We start from the raw sequence: 17,884 nt of genomic DNA on the forward strand, positions 1-17,884 counted from the left end.
CCAACATCTCAAGCCTGAGAGATTTAGTCGAATGGCCACAAGAGCATCTGCCAGTTTGTTGCCTTCCCTGAAGATATGTATGATTTGAAACAAGTCAAGCCTAGAGATGAGCCTCGAGGTTTCCCTGATGGTTCCCTCAATGGTCCAACTAAGCTTATTCTGCCCTTTGACAACATCAATGATGAGCTTGGAGTCACCCTCAGTCTCCCTAATCCTGATTCCCATGGTGAGGGTGAGATTAATTCCCAAGGCTAAGGCCATAGCTTCAGCCTAATTAGAGGAATGCCCATTCAGGTTACCTGCATAAGTAGCAACAAGGGGCCCCAAATGGGACTTGATAACCCCTCCACCAGTAGCCAGGATTCCCTGGAGACCCCATCAAAATTAAGTTTGAAATGTATAGGCGGAGGTGACCAAACCATCCTTTTCCTTAGGAGTCTCTTGGAGCAGTCAACAAGAGAGAATGAGGGGGGAATGTTTTTTCCCCCACACAGTTCCAACATCTAGAAATTTTCTAGTCCCAAGTAGAGGAAGGCTTGGACACCATCTAGGTTTTAGAAACAGAGATATTCTCAAGAATAAACTTAAGCAATCGAGAAAACATAGTTTCCATAGAGGCCTCTTTGTCTCTGAATATCCTGTCATTCCTTTCCTTCTAGATATTCCAGTTCACATGAGGGGGGATCTACTTTGACCGTTGTTGGATAAGGAGGTTGGAAGAGGGGTCCCAAAACTCTTGGGACAAATTTAACAAATTATCATTCATAATCCAATAGATATTGACCTAGCTATAGACCACCGCCTAAAGCTCCCAAGTAAAGCCACAATGGAGGAAGAGATGAGAAAGACTTTCCTCATCATTTTTGCAGAAGATGGATTTGTTAGAGAATTGGAATCCCCGCTTGACCAAATTGTCTTGGGTTAAAATTTTGTTGAGGACAATAGTACACCAAAATAAATTAACCTTGGGGATGCAGTGGGGATTCTAGAACACTTTCCAAATAGAGGTGCAAACAAGTTCTCTTAGCAAGCAAGTGTAGGCAATTCTAATAAATAAGTCTTCAGAAGGGTCCTACTTCCAAATGAATCTATCTTCCCTAGGAAAAAATGGGAGGAACGTACTAGCCAAAATCTTCTGGAGCTCTCTAGTAGTAGGGAGGAGGAAGGGATGATCAATGCATCAGTCCTCCAAGGTCCTCCAAGTGTAGTTGCTGAAATATTCATTGACCCTTTCTCCAAAGAAGCTTTTGGTAACATCCTCGAGCCTTCTAAGGGAGGGGGAAGAAGCAAGGGGTTTATCTCTCAACCAGTTTTCCTTCCAAAAGAGAATATTCCATCCATTTTAAATAAGCCACCTCAAGCCATGAGATAAAGGGTCCCTTCAGCTCAAGATGTTATTACAAATTTTGAAACCCTTGGGAAGGCCCTCCTCTCTCAAAATAATTCTTCCATTCTCGTCCAAAGGAAAGTCTTTTGAATATTCTCTAGCTTAGCAGCCATAGCCACATAAATCTTAAAAAGGGAGAGGAAGTACACAGGGATCCCCTGGAGGGAGGAGGAGAGTAGTTGCTATTTCCTAGCATGACTGAGGAATTTACCTTTCCAACCAGCCAACTTCTTCTACATTCTTCTGAGGATAGAGATCCAAAAGGAATTAGAGACATCTTTAAAAGTCAAGGGGAGACCCAGGTGGGTGTCAGGGAGGAAGGCCCTTTAACAACCAAGGATTCTATAGACTTTATCTTGGAGTTGGACATGAGTGTGAAAAAAGTAAATTTTTATTTTCTCATAGTTAATGTGTTGGCCACAAGCTAGAGCATAGTAGTTGAGAAAGGATTTCCAAGCCTTAACTTCCCACATAGAGGAGTTACAAAAATGAATAGTGTTGTCGATGAACTATTGTACAACATTAGGATGCCTCATAGAGGTGGGTTGGATGCCTAAGAGAGCTCCCCTGTGAACCATGGAGTTCAAGTTAGAAGCCAATTATTCAATAAGGATGACGAAAAGGTAAGGGGAGTGATGATCCCCTTGTTGTAGACCTCTAGAGGCCCTGAAATTCACCAGGGGGCTCTCGTTGAGAAGCGCAGTGTAGGTGTTTGTAGATATGCATTCCCAAATAAGTTTGATGAGTTTATCTCAAAAACCCATAGCTTTGAGAACTTTGAGAAGGAAGTTCCAGTTGACTCTATCATAAGCCTTGGAGATGTCAAGCTTGAGCACCATCCCTAGCTAATGACACTTATCCATGGAGTGAATAATCTCATGAGTAGAGATGACCGCATCAAGAATATGCCTACCTAGGACAAACCCTTATGGGAAGGGAAAATCAAAGGATCCAAGAAAGGTTTGAGCCTATTAACAAGAACTTTTCTGAAGATTTTATAAATAGTGTTGTAGAGACTGATAGGGCGGAAGTCCTTGAGACTAGATGCCACCTTATTTTTAGGTACAAGGGAAATGAAGGTGTAATTGAGCCTTTTGAGGAGCCTTCCAGATCTGAAAAAATCCTTAGTAGCCAGAACAAAATCAGGGCCCACCACATCCCAAAAATCTTGGAAAAAAGCTGGGGGGAAACCATCAGGACCTGGGGCTTTGATGGAACCCAAAGAAAAATTAGCAGACTTGAATTCCTCCTCAGAAATAGGGGCCAAAATGAGGTTGTTATCTTCCACTGAGAGGGGTGGTGGGAGGTAGTTGAGAAGATCCTCCCCAATAGGGACCCCAAAGTTACCATCTTCCTGAATCAAAGTGGCAAAATAGCTGGTAGTCAGTCTGCTCAAACTATCCTCATCATTGACCTCTTGATTGTTATCATCCAAAAGGGAGGAGATGTGGTTTCTACACATGTGGATAATAGCAGATCTGTGAAACAAAGTCATATTCTTGTCACCCTGTTTTAGCCATTGAACCTTGTATTTCTGTTTCCAGTAGAGTTCTTCTTTGTGGGAGTTTTCCTTCTATTTTATGTAGAGAGCAACCTCCTCCATATAGGTAGCTTGAAGGGAGTCACTTTGATCAATGCACTCTTGGATATCAATCAATTTACTATTCAACTCATTTTTTTGCTTGAAGATATCCCTGAAGGTGTATTTATTCCAACCCTAGATGTTTCTTTTGACCAAATTGAGCTTCTGGGCAATCTAGAACATAGGCGTGCCTGGGATGTAGGTACTCCACCATCTTTAAATGCAATCCTTGAACTCCCGATGAGAGTTCCACATAATTTCATATCGAAAAGGATTATTTTTCCTTGCAACATTTGTGGTATTCCCAAGGAGAAGGGGGTTGTGGTCAGAGACCGTTCCGGGGAGGGAAGTGAGCTTCAAGGAGGGACCAATTCACTAATTGGCCGAGATGAGAAATATATCAAGTTTGACCTGAATAAGATCCTTTCCCTTCCTAAGATTGGACAAAGTGAATTTTTGCCCCGTTGGTTTCACATCCATCAACCCATTCCTACCAATGAAGTCAGCAAGATTAGTCATGTTGTTAGAGTACTGTAGTAGGCCTCCCAACATCTTAGAGGGCATAAAAGGAGAGTTAAAATCACCCACAATCAACTAGTGGACATTGGCATTATTTTTTATTAGAGCAGTTATGTCATTCCAGAGATTTAGTCTACCCAATCTGACATTTGGGGCATAACCATTAATGAGAAAGCATGAGTCCATAGGGGAAGAGAGTTTAGAGACCAAAAGGTTGGCTAAGGAGTAGAGATGACTACCAGAAAAATGGGAGGGGTCCCACAAGGTAACCAAGCCACTAGAGGCTCGAGTAGTATCATTGATAACAAACTTAGCACTAGGCCAAATTTTCCCAGCAACAAGGGAAAAGGCAAAAATTGACATCTTAACTTCTTGAAGAAGGACCATAATTTTATTTCCAAAAAAACATTTCGTAAGAGCATATTGCTTTTGGGGGTTGTTGAGGCCTCTCATGTTCTATGAGAGGACCTTCATTTCTTACCTCTTATGGACATCTCCGTGGTCCGTTGCATGCCATTGGCAATATCACTTGCTGCTTCCCTTTGTCTCGATAGTCTCTGTGATGGTTGGCCCACTTTAAAGTTTGTCACCACATCAGGCTTTGTATTCCTAGTCTTGCATCTTTGAATAATGCAACCCTCATCAACAGGAGTCATGCAACCACTAGATGATGCACCACGAGCACCCAGGGAGAGGATACCCTGGTTCAGAGTGGAAAACACCATCGGGGAATGAGTTGTCTCCGAGGTGAGAGTGGGGTCCCTCACAATCTCACCATCTTCCACTTGATCAACTAGTGAAACTGAACTGGCCGTCGGGGAGATGCACTTTTCCTTTAGGGCTAATTTAGAGGCTTTGGCCACATGCTTTGTAGGAGATTTGAGAAGGTTGGTAATACTCTCAGCAAAGGGGTATTCTTCCATAACTAGGTCCTTGACTATAGGGGGAGGTAGGTTCGGGCCAGGAGTAGAAGTAATAACAAGCCCCACAACTAGGTCTTGATGAATAAGATGAGCATTTGGCACAGGGTCTTCAACTAGGGTCGGGCTCTTAAGCTTAAGAGGCAAGGGAGCCAAAGCTTTACATTGGTAAATTATATGCCAATATTTTTGGCATTTTTGGCAGAAGAGGATAGCATTTTCATATGTTGAAATGTGGTGACTGATCAGCAAAGTACTGTACACTCAGCACGTATCCTTGCTATTTTTTTGTTGATGAAAACCGACTTTGTAATAAAACCCTTAAAAGGCTGACTTTGTTTGTTGCCCTAAAAACATATGTTATAAGTGGTTGGGATGCTTAAGGCATGATGTAAGGTTGATGTACTATTTTTGCTAGATAATAAGAAAGATTGGACGGCTGTGTAAGGTGGACGTAACCCATTCTGGGTGAACCATGTTAAATCTCTATGTTATCTGTGTCCTATTTTATTCCTTTATCTTTTGTATTTAAATCTGCATATAATTGTTAGTTCATATTTGCTTCGGATCTGCTTGAAACCCTAACATCATAAACCAGGGCTTTAGTCTAGCTACCAAGCCTAGATTCGAGGGTTATAAAGTCGGGGAGATTCATGCTCATAGTAGCTTGAATACAGAAATGAGCATAGACCAGGCATGATTTGGTTCTGGTGATTTCATCAACATAACCAAAATAACCATAGGAATTCTCAATTCATTTAAACATGGACTCATCCCAGTATTAAAGGGGGAGCCCTTGGAGCAAACCCATACCGGAGCAGTTTTCTATAAGTCAACAACTGGGTCAAAGCCTACCTTCCAATGACAGAGGGATAAATTGTTTTGAGCATAGGACCAACACCTAGAGAGGACAAGAGCGACATCCTCCTCAGTAGTGAATTTGAAGAGGAAGAGGGCTCCATGCATGACACTAACAGAAACACTCCCTTTTAGTTTCCATTTGTCCTTGACCCATTTTCTGACCATCTCCACCGTGGGGCGCAGGGAGAAGAATTTTCCCACCAGAGTATTAGCCATGTTCTACAAAATGTGGTCCAAAACAATGTCAGGGAGCTCTAAAGACGTTCCCTCCTTAATTTGCAAGTAGACGAGGATGATGTTGGGGTCCACAGTCTCAGTGTTTCTGACCAACACATTTTTCTAGCCTTTGAGATTCATGTTAACAACAAGAGATTCCATGATATTTTGTTTATCATTAACAATCAACACGTCAAGTATAGGATCAAAAACCACGGGAGTGGCCAAAGAGTTCTCCAAAGAAGAACCATCAAGTTGAATCACAACCGAACAAGAGGGAGGATCTACTGTGGGACCAGGAGAGGATGTGATACATAATGTTAGCATCACAGAGTCGCGAAAAGGGTCCATAGGCGGTGGGGGATGATCCCCATGTGCAGAGTCCACTATGAATGACAAGGGATTGAATTTAGAAAACTTGCAAAGCGGGAACTTGCATTAGTAATAATGTAAAATTAACCTTTATAAAGAATTGTGTCATGATCTATATTACATGTGTGTTTATCACACAAAGGTAAGCATCTCAATTTAGCATATTTCTTTTGTCATAGTAAGCTAAATCATAGCTAGACCAAAGGGAGGATCCACTGTGGGATCAAGAGAGGATGTGATAGACGGTGTCAATATTGTGGAGTCCAAAATGGGGTCCATAGGCAGTGGGGAAAGATCCCCACTAGTAGAGTCCACCATGAATGGTAAGGGTTTGAAATAAGAAAACTTGCAGAGCAGGAAATTGGATTAGTAAGAATGCGAAATTAACCTTTATGAAGAATTGTGTTATCATCTATATTACATGTGTGTTTTTCACACAAAGGTAAGAATCTCAATTAATCATATTTATTTTGTCATAAATTTTATGATATGTTTATCATTCTTATGCTTTCTTTTTAATAGCAAAAAGGTGATGAGTAGCTAACATTTATTTATAAAACATACATACATAAGGATTACACAACAATCTCCCACATGAGAAAAAACTCCATCAAAGCAAAACTAGAATAAAAAGAAAAATAAAATAAAAAGGAAGATAGTAGTATCCAAAAAAAAACTATAGAAAACCATAGAACCACATGCCCAATATCATCTAGTATGTGTTGGCAATTGACACTCATCCGGTGCTTTCCGATGGTTGATTATTGGTTTAGGGTTGTCATTGATGGAAAATAATCTTGGAGTTTCGATCTGGTAGTCAAAATTCTTCTTTTTCGGAAGCAGATGTTAAATGGTAGCCTGTGAACCAGTAAATCAGGATTATTTCAATACAGTTTTAGTCCGGAAAGATTTCCAGTGATTGCGGTGATTGTGGTGAGTTAGCTCTAGGTGGAAATGATTAGGCCGACATTGGTGAAGCTTTTTGGAAATTATTTTGGTTGGGTGACATGGTTTTTTTAGAGATTGAAGCTGACATGTGACTATACATTACACTTCTTGATGCGATTGAGTGCAGTTTCACGTGTGCATTTGATTCCTAGGTGATTTGGTAGCTGATTGAGATAGAAAGAAAGTATTTGCAGAGCGGATGCAGTCAGACATCTTTTTCTTAATCATAACTCATTCTTGCATTGTTAGATACTATCTCAAGAGTTCTTCTATTGTATTTTCTCATTGTAATCAAATTGTAAGTCAATGAGACTTCCTTGAAGGTTGGAGCCTTTAGGGTCATTGTTATAGAGCAGTGAGCTCTAGGCACTGAGCCTGAATGCAAGTGTATTCTCCATCTACATAATATTTGTGTACCCCTAGCCATAGTATATAAATATTGTGGGTTTCAGCCCCACCGTGGTTTTTCCCTTTTCGAGTTTCCACGTAAAAGTTTTGGTTTTATGGATCTGTGGTTTATTTATTGCTTGCTTACGTTCTTTACTGTTATGCATTATAGACCGGTAGATAAAGAATAAGTTTATGAATTTGGTTTCTGGCATAACATTGATTCACCACCCCCTCTTAGTGTTCCTTGATTCTTACAATTGGTATTAGAGCCTAGTTATTCTGAGGAAGCCTAACCACTTGAGGAAGATCTGGGAGATTGAGTCAATAGATTCTGGTTTACAGAAACAGGTTCATGTGGCACTTCAAGATCTTGAAGAAGCTAAAGGAGAAGTTCCTTAAGAAGAAGGTTGAGTGCAGCTAAAGATTTCATTGAAGATGAGAAAGAGAAAATTAACACTTCAAGAGAAAAGAGGATAGAATTGATGAATAAGTTAAAGGAGAAGCAAGAGCAGAGTGTTCAATATCAAAACAAATCTAAGGGTTGTGAGAAGCTGGCTAGAGATAATGTTGTTTTGAAGAATGATATACAATCCATTGTGATGAAGTTGACCAAAGAGATTGAAGACCAGAAGAAGAATGAAGAAAGTCGACTCAATCCTTGAGTACTTACTTCTATGTACAATAAAAGAAATTTCTAATAGTATACATACTTCTTTTATTTTTGCATTAGTGCAACTTTGTTTTATTGTTATTGTATCCTCCTAGCTCACCAAAACACTAATTTAGTGAGGTAGTGTGTTGGAATCACTGAACATTGAGAGGGGAGGTGAATAAGTGTTCTGCAATTATGAAACTTATCAAATTTATTCATAAACCACCGACTGAATATGAATGAAAGTAAAGTGTGGAAACTTAAAGAAAACAACCACAAAACTATAACACCTGAATTTTTACATTGAAACTTGGAAAAGGAAAAACCACAGTGAAATTTGAACCCACAAAATTTTTATACATTGATCACAAGTATGATAATATTACATAAATGAGAATGCACTTGCATTTAGGCATACTGCCTAGAGCTCACTACTCAAATATAATAGAGGGCTACAAACCTAGAGGACTCACTATCCTACAAATGAGATGTAAAAGAAATGACAATGTCTGAACTAAAATATAGCATCCACAAATGCTAGAAAGTAGTTTCGGTTAAGCCCAAAGTAACCGGCTTCCTCTGATCTGATATGCTGCTCTGTCCCCCTTTACTATCAAATACCGAATCAAAAAAGATGAATTATGGACCTTCAAGCTTGAATACTTATCTTTTATCTATTATTATAATCATTAGATCTCCCTCTCATAGAGTATAAAATCTTTAGATAAAACCACGCATGACGCTATTCAAAACATACCACACATGCACATCGATTATATCAAATGAATATTAAATTAATACATACTCTAGGAAGGAAGCTAGAACAATTATTTATGTGTGTGTGTGTGTGACAAGGTCCAACAATCCACATGCTAACTTCCATAAGAAGGAACATTTGCAATTCCCAATTTAGCCTATTTTGGTCCCAATGATCCTCCATACACTTCCTCCCATGAGAACAAATTACAAAACTTTGGCACATTAAACTAAAACAGCAACTTGATTAACTAGCATAGTGACTACACTATCACTTCAAATACAATGACCACAAGATATGGAGTCTTAAAACTCTAGATTATGATGAATCATGTATAGAGATACTCTCTTTTCAAACTATAAATCATAACTCTTAAGATGGACAAAAGGAAAAGTACAATAAACTACTTATGTAAACACACTATTAGAGGAACAAATATGTTTATTAAATTATTTACAAATACCTTACAACATATATATTAGAATACATTTTAAAACTGCCTCTACTTCAAGAAATAGAAAGAAAGAGAATCTACCATTTTTTTTCCACATTCAGAAGTTTGAGTTAGTCAATCTCATTTTAATGCACGAATAAAATAAATATAATTTACCTACTTCATGGGTTTTTATTACTATTATAACATATGTTTTAAATCATTGGTCATTGCTCGTGGAGCTGACATTATGTGTTTACTTTGTCTTTGGGAGTTGGCAATATCCATTGTCCTTTGAAAGGTTGCCAAGGAAAATAAAATTATTTCACATGCTGCCAAAGAAACATCAGATCATTTGAATTATGGGCAAAGAAATTCAAAATAATGAACACTGCCAATTGGGAATTGATTAAATATCTTCACTATTCTCTCCAACTATATGTTATACATTGTATTTTTCTAAAATCAATTTCTCTTTGACTTTTGCTCGTTCTTGTGACTTGGTAGAGATGTTGATTTCTTTAAACAAGTTACATGCATTATTAACTACTACAATTGGGATGAGGGAAAGTAAATAATTGTTTTTTTGATTAATAAAGTAGTGAGAACAAGGGCATTGACCCTTTACATAGCATAACTATTAAAAAACCATAGTGCAGAAATAACACTATAATATCATTAACAACAAATAATTAGCAAAAAGAGACCAAGTCTTTAGAAATCAGAAACAACAACAGAAAACACAAAAGCAAACTACAGGGGTGCCTTGCGCACCCCAGTGGCATCCATGACACTATTCCATTCATTGGACAAGAACTTGTAAAGGTCCCTAGCCTCCTGCTTATCCTCCTCCATGTCCGCAATATGTTCCCTTAGCAAAGAGAGGGTGAGCATCGAGCTGTGTAACACCTGCAAATGAAATTTCTTAAGGCCCGCCATTTGGACATCTCCAGCAGGGGGTTGTCAATGTCATTACCCAGGCCCATCAAGGGAGGAGATTGCATCACCTATTTTGCCATCTTTAAATATGGGTCCAAATTACCAGACTCTAGGGCTTTGTTATCAGAAATTTCCTCACCCATGACACCCTCAGTGCCCATGTTCATAGGGGCCGTATTCTTAACATTAATTGGGTCCTGGGTTTGCATCTCAGAATTGCCCGTGTAAGTGGCACCAATAGTGGTTGAAACCATGGGGTCCCTAGTCAAATCCACATCCAAAACATCTGCATCAAGGGCCTCCATAGTGGTATTAGGGTCCTCTCCCTCCTTGTCCTCAATGGGGTCCTCCTCCGAGTCAATGTTTTTGATCAATGAGGTCTTATTCTTGCGGGTTTTGGAATTCTTTCTAGAGGATCTCCTTTTAACCTCAGAATCAGGGCAAGGATTATCATTCTCAGCATCCTTAGAGGATGAATTATCATCAAAGATAATACGTTTGTGTTTAACAGGGGTTTTGCCTTTACCCTTGGACAGGGAGTGGGAAGCACTAGGAGAGGCTGAAAGAGTCAAACTGGGGGAGACCACAGATAAGGAAACAACATAGGCATAAGCAAGTAGAGACATGGTGGTTGTAGCAAAGCCTTCATGAGGATACTAGAAAAATCTAGGGAAGGCCATAGATAGGACAACAAGCTATTGAGGAGGAGGCATGGGGTCTGAGAGAGAGAGAGGTTCCAAGGGGGAAAAGGACCTCTTAGAATTTATAAAGTCTGTAAATAAGGCCATGGTGAAGGAGGTAGGGTAGTTTATCCCCATGCTTGAGATCCATGGTGTCTTTAATAGAGCTTTCAATCTAGAAAGAAGTAAATAAAAGGGCAAACATATCAAATCATTATTGTGGAAATGATTGAGAAGGGGTAAATGATAGTAGTAGAATACCTTCTGCCTACCCTCAAGAGTGAATTACTTCATGATCATAAGGTAGATCATATTACATGGGTATTTGAGCTCCTCCTGAGTAAAACCACCATAGATTTTGACAGGGTCTTCACAGTTGCAGAAGAATCATTTCAAACCTTCGTTATTGGCAACATGGTTACTATGCTTCCAGTGTTGGCCATCAAGGGTCAACTTCATAGCCTAGGAAATAGTCTCCTTAGAGACATCAAAGGAAATGTTTCCCACTGAGACACACCTCCCAGACAAGGAGGAGGAAAGAGCAGCCGAGAGCTGCTCATCGTGGCCATGCAGACATTCCAAAAAATCAGCAATTCCTCCTTCAATGCAGGAATTCCAGACCAGGGGGTCATTTTTAAAATCATCTGGATTGTCTGGTTCATATCTAACTCTATCGTCCCCCATATCCTATGCCAACAGAGCGTATTTAGTCATGAAAAAAATTTCGTAGAGAAAGTTGCAAAGACCCTTTAAGAAGCAAGCCGAGAAAAGATAATGGGAAGTGTGTGAGCCGGGTGTCAAAAAATGAGACATGAAGTTGGCTGCATGGGAAAAATTGAAATCACTTTTAGAAATGATTTCCTAGTTATGAGGCATGAAGAGCCAACAAATACCGATGGCAACCAAGACGTTACCAAACCAATCGTAATTCATGATGACGCTGTAAGCGTAAAGGAATTGCCAACACAACAACATGTCCATCACTACCAGCATGGTCGAACGAGACACCACCACATCAGAAAAGATAGAAGGGATATTCTTGAAATTTTAATTATGAAACCAACACCCCAAGACTACCCCAAGGGAAGAGAGGAGTGTAAGGAAAACACTTGGCAACAACTCAATCATTAGTAAAACTTTTGGTTTTCTTTTCCTGAAGAAGGAATTTAACATGGTCCAAGAGGGAATTGTGAATCCTCAAACATCTCAAGCCTGAGAGATTTAGTCGAGTGGCCACCAAGGCATCTGCCACTCTGTTGCCTTCCCTGAAAATATGCATGATTTTAAATGAGTCAATCCCAGAGATGAGCCTCAGGGTGTCCCTGATGGTTCCCTTAATGTTCCAACTAAGCTTATTCCGCCCTTTGACAACATCAATGATGAGCTTGGAGTCACCCTCAATCTCCATAATACTGACTCCCATGGTGAGGGCAAGATGTATTCCCCAGGCTAAGGCCATAACTTCAGCCTAATTAGAGGAATTCCCATTTAGGTTATCTGCATAAGTAGCAACAAGGACCCCGAAATGGGATCTAAAACCCCTCCACCAGTAGCCAGGCTTCCCTAGCAACCCCATCAAAATTGAGTTTGAAATGTATAGGTAGAGAGGATGAAACTGTTTTGCCTTAGGAGTCTCTTAGAGCAATCAACAAGAGAGAATGAGGGGGGAATGTTCTAACATCTAGAAATTTCCCAGTCCCAGGTAGAGGGGGGCTTGAAAGCCATCTAGGTTTTAGAAACAGAGTTATTCTTAAGAATAAACTTAAGGAATTGAGAAAACATAGTTTCCACAGAGGCCTCTTTATCTCTGAATATCCTTTCATTCCTTTCCTTCTAGATACTCCAGCTCACATGAGGGGGGATTTGCTTCGACCGTTGTTGGATAAGGAGGTTGGAAGATGGGTCCCAAAACTCCTAGGACAAATTTAAAAAATTATCATTCATAATCCACCATATATTGAGCTTGTTGTAGACCATCCCCATAGCTCCCAAGTAAAGGCACATTGGAGAAAGAGATGAGCAAGACTTTCCTCACAAATTTTGCAGAGGATGCATTTTTTAGAGAATTGGAATCCCCACTTAACCAAATTTTCTTGGGGCAAAATTTTGTTGAGGACAACAATACACCAAAATAAATTAACCCTGGGGATGAGCTAGGGATTCTAGACCTCTTTCCAAATATAGGTGTAAACAAGTTCTTTTAGCAAGCAAGTGTAGGCAGTTTTGACAGAGAAGTCTCCAGAAGGGTCCTACTTCCAAACGAATCTATCTTCCCTAGGAAAAAATGGGAGGAACATACTAGCCAAAAGCTTCTAGATCTCTCTAGCAATAGGGAGGAGGAAGGGATGATCAATGCATCAGTCCTCCAAGGCCATCCAAGTGTAGTTGATGAAATAATCACTGAACCTTTCTCCAAACAATCTTTTGGTAACATCCTCAAGCCTTCTAAGGGAGGGGGAAGAAGCAAGGGGTTTCTCTCTTAACCCGTTTTCCATGCAGAAGAGAACATTCCATCCATTTCTAATAAGCCAACTCAAGCCATGAGATAAAGGATCCTTGTAGCTCAAGATGTTATTCCAAATTTTGAAACCCCTAGGAAGGCCCTCCTCTCTCAGAATAGAGGAAAAGTCCCCATTACCCAAGTATTTGGACCTGATGATCCTGCTCCAATCTGTATCCTAATTTAGAAGCTTTTGGGTAGTTTTGGTCATAAGGGCCTGATTGACCCTTGAGATCTTGTGAGTTCCCAACCTGCCCGTGGCCTTCGGAAGACAAACTTTGTCCAAGCCCACCAAGGTGAGCCTCTTCTTTTCTTCCATTCCCATCCAAAGGAAAGTCTTTTGGGTATTCTCTAGCTTAGTAGCCATAGCCGCATAAATCTTAAAAAGGGAGAGGAAGTACACAAGGATCCCCTGGAGGGAGGAGGAGAGCAACTGCAATTTCCCATTACTACTAAGGAATCCACCTTTCCAACCAGCCAACTTCTTCTGCATTCTTTTGAGGATAGAGATCCAAAATGAATTAGAGACATCTTTAACAGTCAAGGGGAGGCTCAGGTAGGTGCCAGGGAGGAAGGCCCTTTGACAACCAAGGACTCTACAAAATTTATCTTGGTTTTGGACATGATTGTGAAAGAAGTAAATGTTTCTTTTATCATAGTTAATGTGTTGCCCACAGGCTAGAGCATAGGAGTTGAGAAAGGATTTCCAAGCCCTAGCTTCCCATATAGAGGAGATACCAAAATGAAGTGTTGTTGATGAACTATTGTAAAACATTATGAGGCATCGTAGAGGCAAGTTGGATGCCTAGGAGAGCTCCCTTGTGAACCATGGAGTTCAAGTTAGAAGCTAATACATCAACAAGGATGATGAAAAGGTAAGGACATAGAGGATCCCCTTGTAGCCGACCTCTGGAGGCCTTGAACTTCTCCAGGGGGTTCCCATTGAGAAGCACATAGTAGGTGACCGTAGATATGCATGCCCCAATAAGTTTGATGAGTTTATCTCCAAAACCCATAGCTTTAAGAAATTTGAAAAGAAAGTTTTAGTTGACTCTATCATAAGCCTTGGAGATGTCAAGCTTGAGCACCATCCCTGGCTGATGACACTTATCCATGAAGTGAATAATCTCATGAGTAGAGATAAATACATCAAGAATCTGTCTACCTAGGAAAAATCCTTATGGGAAGGGATAATCAGAGGATCCAAGAAAGGTTTGAGCCTATTAACAAGAACTTTGCTAAATATTTTATAAATAGTGTTACAGAGACTGATATGGCAGAAGTCCTTCAGACTACATGCCACCTGATTTTTAGGTACAAGGTAAATGAAGGTTTAATTGAGCCTGTTGAGGAGCCTTCCAGATCTTAAAAAAATCCCTAGTGGTCAGAACAACATCAGGGCCCACCACATCCCAAAAATGTTGGGAAAAAGCTAGGGGGAAACCATCAAGACCCGAGGCTTTGAGGGAACCCATTGAAAAATCAGTGGACTTGATTTCCTCCTTAGAAATAGGGGCCAAAATGAGGTTGTTATCTTCCACCGAGAGGGGTTTGGAGGTAGTTGAGAAGATCCTCCCTAGCAGGAGCGCCAGAGTTACCATCTTCCCTAATCAAAGTGGCAAAATTGTTGGTAGTCTGTTTGCTCAAACTATCTTGATCATTGACCTCTTGATTGTTATCATCTAGAAGGGAGGAGATATGGTTTCTATGCTTGTGGATAATAGTAGATCTGTGAAAGAAAGTCATCTTTTTGTCACCCTCTTTGAGCCATCGAACCCCGTATTTTTGTTTCTAGTAGAGTTCTTCTTTGTAGGAGTTTTCCTTTTATTTTCTAGAGAGAGCAGTCTCCTCCATATGGGTAGCTTCAAGGGAGTCACCTTGATCAATACACTCTTGGATATCAATCAGTTTACTATTGAGCTCCATTTTTTGCCTGAAGATATCCTCGAAGGTGTATTTATTCCAACCCTAGACATTTCTTTTTACCAAATATAGCTTTTGGGCAATCTGGAATATAGGTGTGCTTGGGATATATGTGTTCCACTATCTTTAAATGCAATCCTTGAAATCCGGATGAGAGTTCCACATAATTTCACACCAAAAAGGATTATTTTTCCTTGCAACATTTATGGTATTTTAGAGAAGCAAGGGGTTGTTGTCAGAGACCATTCTGGGGAGGGAAGTGAGCTTCAAGGAGGGACCAATTCCCCAATTTCCTGAGATGAGAAATCTATCAAGTTTGACCTAAATAAGATCCTTTCCCTTCCTAAGATTGGACCATGTGAATTTTTTCCCCATGGATTTCGCATCCATCAACCCATTCCTACCAATGATGTTAGCAAGATCAGTCATGTTGTCAGAGTACTCTGGGAGGCCTCCCAACTTTTCACAGGGGATCAAACGAGAGTTAAAATCACCTGCAATCAACCACTAAGAATTGACATTATTTTGTATTAGAGAAGTTATGTCATTCTAGAGATTTAGTCTACCATATCTGACATTGGGGGCATAAACATTAATGAGAAGGTAGGAGTCCATAGGGTAAGAGAGTTCAAAGACCAAAAGGTTGGCCAAGGAGGAGAGAAGACTGCCATAAAAATGAGAGGGGCCCCACATGGTAACCAAGCCACCGAAGGCTTCGGTAGTATCATTGATAACAAACTTAGCACCAAGCTAAATTTTCTTAGCAATAAGGGAAAATGAAGAAATTGACATCTAAACTTCTTGGAGAAGAAGGACCATAATTTTATTTTCAAAAATACACTTCTTAAGAGCATATTGCTTTTGGGGGTTGTTGAGGCCCCTCATGTTCTATGAGAGGACCTTCATTTCTTACCTTTTATGGATGTCTACAAAGTCCATTGCCTGCCATTGGCAATATCCCTTGCTGCTTCCTTTTGTCTCAATAGTCTTTGTGATGGCCAGCCCACTTTAAGGTCTATCCCCACATCAGGCTTTGCATTCCTAGTCTTGTGTCTTTGAATAATCCAGCCCTTGTCAACGGGAGTCACTCAACCAGGGCTTCAGTCCAGCTACCAAGCTTGGATTTCAGGGTTATAAAGTCAGGATATTCATGCTCACATTAGCTTGAACACAAAAATGAGCATAGACTAGGCAAGATTTGATTCTAGTGATTTCATCTACACCAACAAAATGACCAAAGCGATTCCCAATCCATTTAAAGATGGACTCATCCTAGTATTCAAGGGGGAGCCCTGGGAGCCGAACCCATACCAGAGCAGTTTTCTATAAGTCAACCTCTGGGTCAAAGCTAGCCTTCTAATGATAGAGAGATATATTGTTTCAAGCACAGGACCAACATTCAGAGAGGACAATAGCAACATTCTCCTCAGTAGTGAATTTGAAGAGGAAGAGGGCTCCAGGAATGACACTAACAGAAACACTCCCTTTCAGTTTCCATTTGTCCTTCACCCATTTTCCAACCATCTCCACCATGGGGCGCAGGGAGAAGAATTTTCCAACCAGAGTATTAGCCATGTTCTGCAAAATGTTGTCCAAAAAAATGTCAGGGATCTCTAAAGATGTTCCCTCCTTAGATTGCGAGTAGATGGGGATGATGTTGGTGTCCACAGTCTCAGTGTTTCTGACCAACACATTTTTCTATCCTTTGAGATTTGTGTTAATAGCATGAGGTTCCATGATATTTTATTTCTCATGAACAACCGACACGTTGGGTATAGGATCAAAAACCATAGGCGTGGCTAGAGAGTGCTCTGAAGAAGAACCATCAAGTTGAATCACAGCCTGACAGGAGGGGGGATCCACCGTGGGACCAGGAGAGGATGTGACAGATAGTGTCGACATCATAGAGACCAAAAAAGGGTCCATAGGCAATGGGGGAAGATCCCCATGTGCAGAGTCCACCATTAATGACAAGGGTTTGAATTTAGAAAATTTGCCGAGAGTAAACTTGCATTAGTAACAATGCAAAATTAACCTTTATAAAGAATTGTGTTATGATCTATATTACATGTGTGTTTATCATACAAAGGTAAGAATCTCAATTAAGCATATTTGTTTTGTCATAGTAAGCTGGATCACAACCAGACCGGAGGGAGGATCCACTGTGCAACCAGTAGAGGATGTGATAGATAGTGTCAACATCGCAGAGTCCAAAATAGGGTCTGTAGGTGGTGGGGAAAGATCACCACCAGCAAAGTCCACCATGAATGGTAGGGGTTTGACTTTAGAAAACTTGCAAAGTGGGAAATTGCATTAGTAAGAATGCAAAATTAACCAAAAAAATTTTTTTTGTCTTATCATCTATATAACATGTGTGTTTTTCACACAAAGGTAAGAATCTCAATTAATCATATTTGTTTTATCATAAATTTTATGATATGTTTTTCATTCTTATGCTTTCATTTTAATAGCAAAAAGGTGATGAGTAGCTAAACTTTATTTATCAAACATACATACATAATGATTACACAACAATATCCCACATGAGAAAAAAGTACATCAAAGCAAAACTAGAATAAAAATAAGAAAAAAAAAAGACACTAGCATCCAAAACAAACTATAGAAAAACCATAGAACCACATGCCCAACATCATCTAGTATGTGCTAGCAATTGACACTCATCTGATGCCTCCCCATGGTTGATTATTTGTTTAGGGTTGTCATTGATGGAAACTCTTCTTGGAGATTCGATCAAGTAGTCAAAATTCTTCTTTTCTGGAAGCAGATGTTAATCGGTAGCTTGTT

Source organism: Cryptomeria japonica, chromosome 11, assembly GCF_030272615.1.
Source record: "Cryptomeria japonica chromosome 11, Sugi_1.0, whole genome shotgun sequence".
Lineage (NCBI taxonomy): Eukaryota > Viridiplantae > Streptophyta > Pinopsida > Cupressales > Cupressaceae > Cryptomeria > Cryptomeria japonica.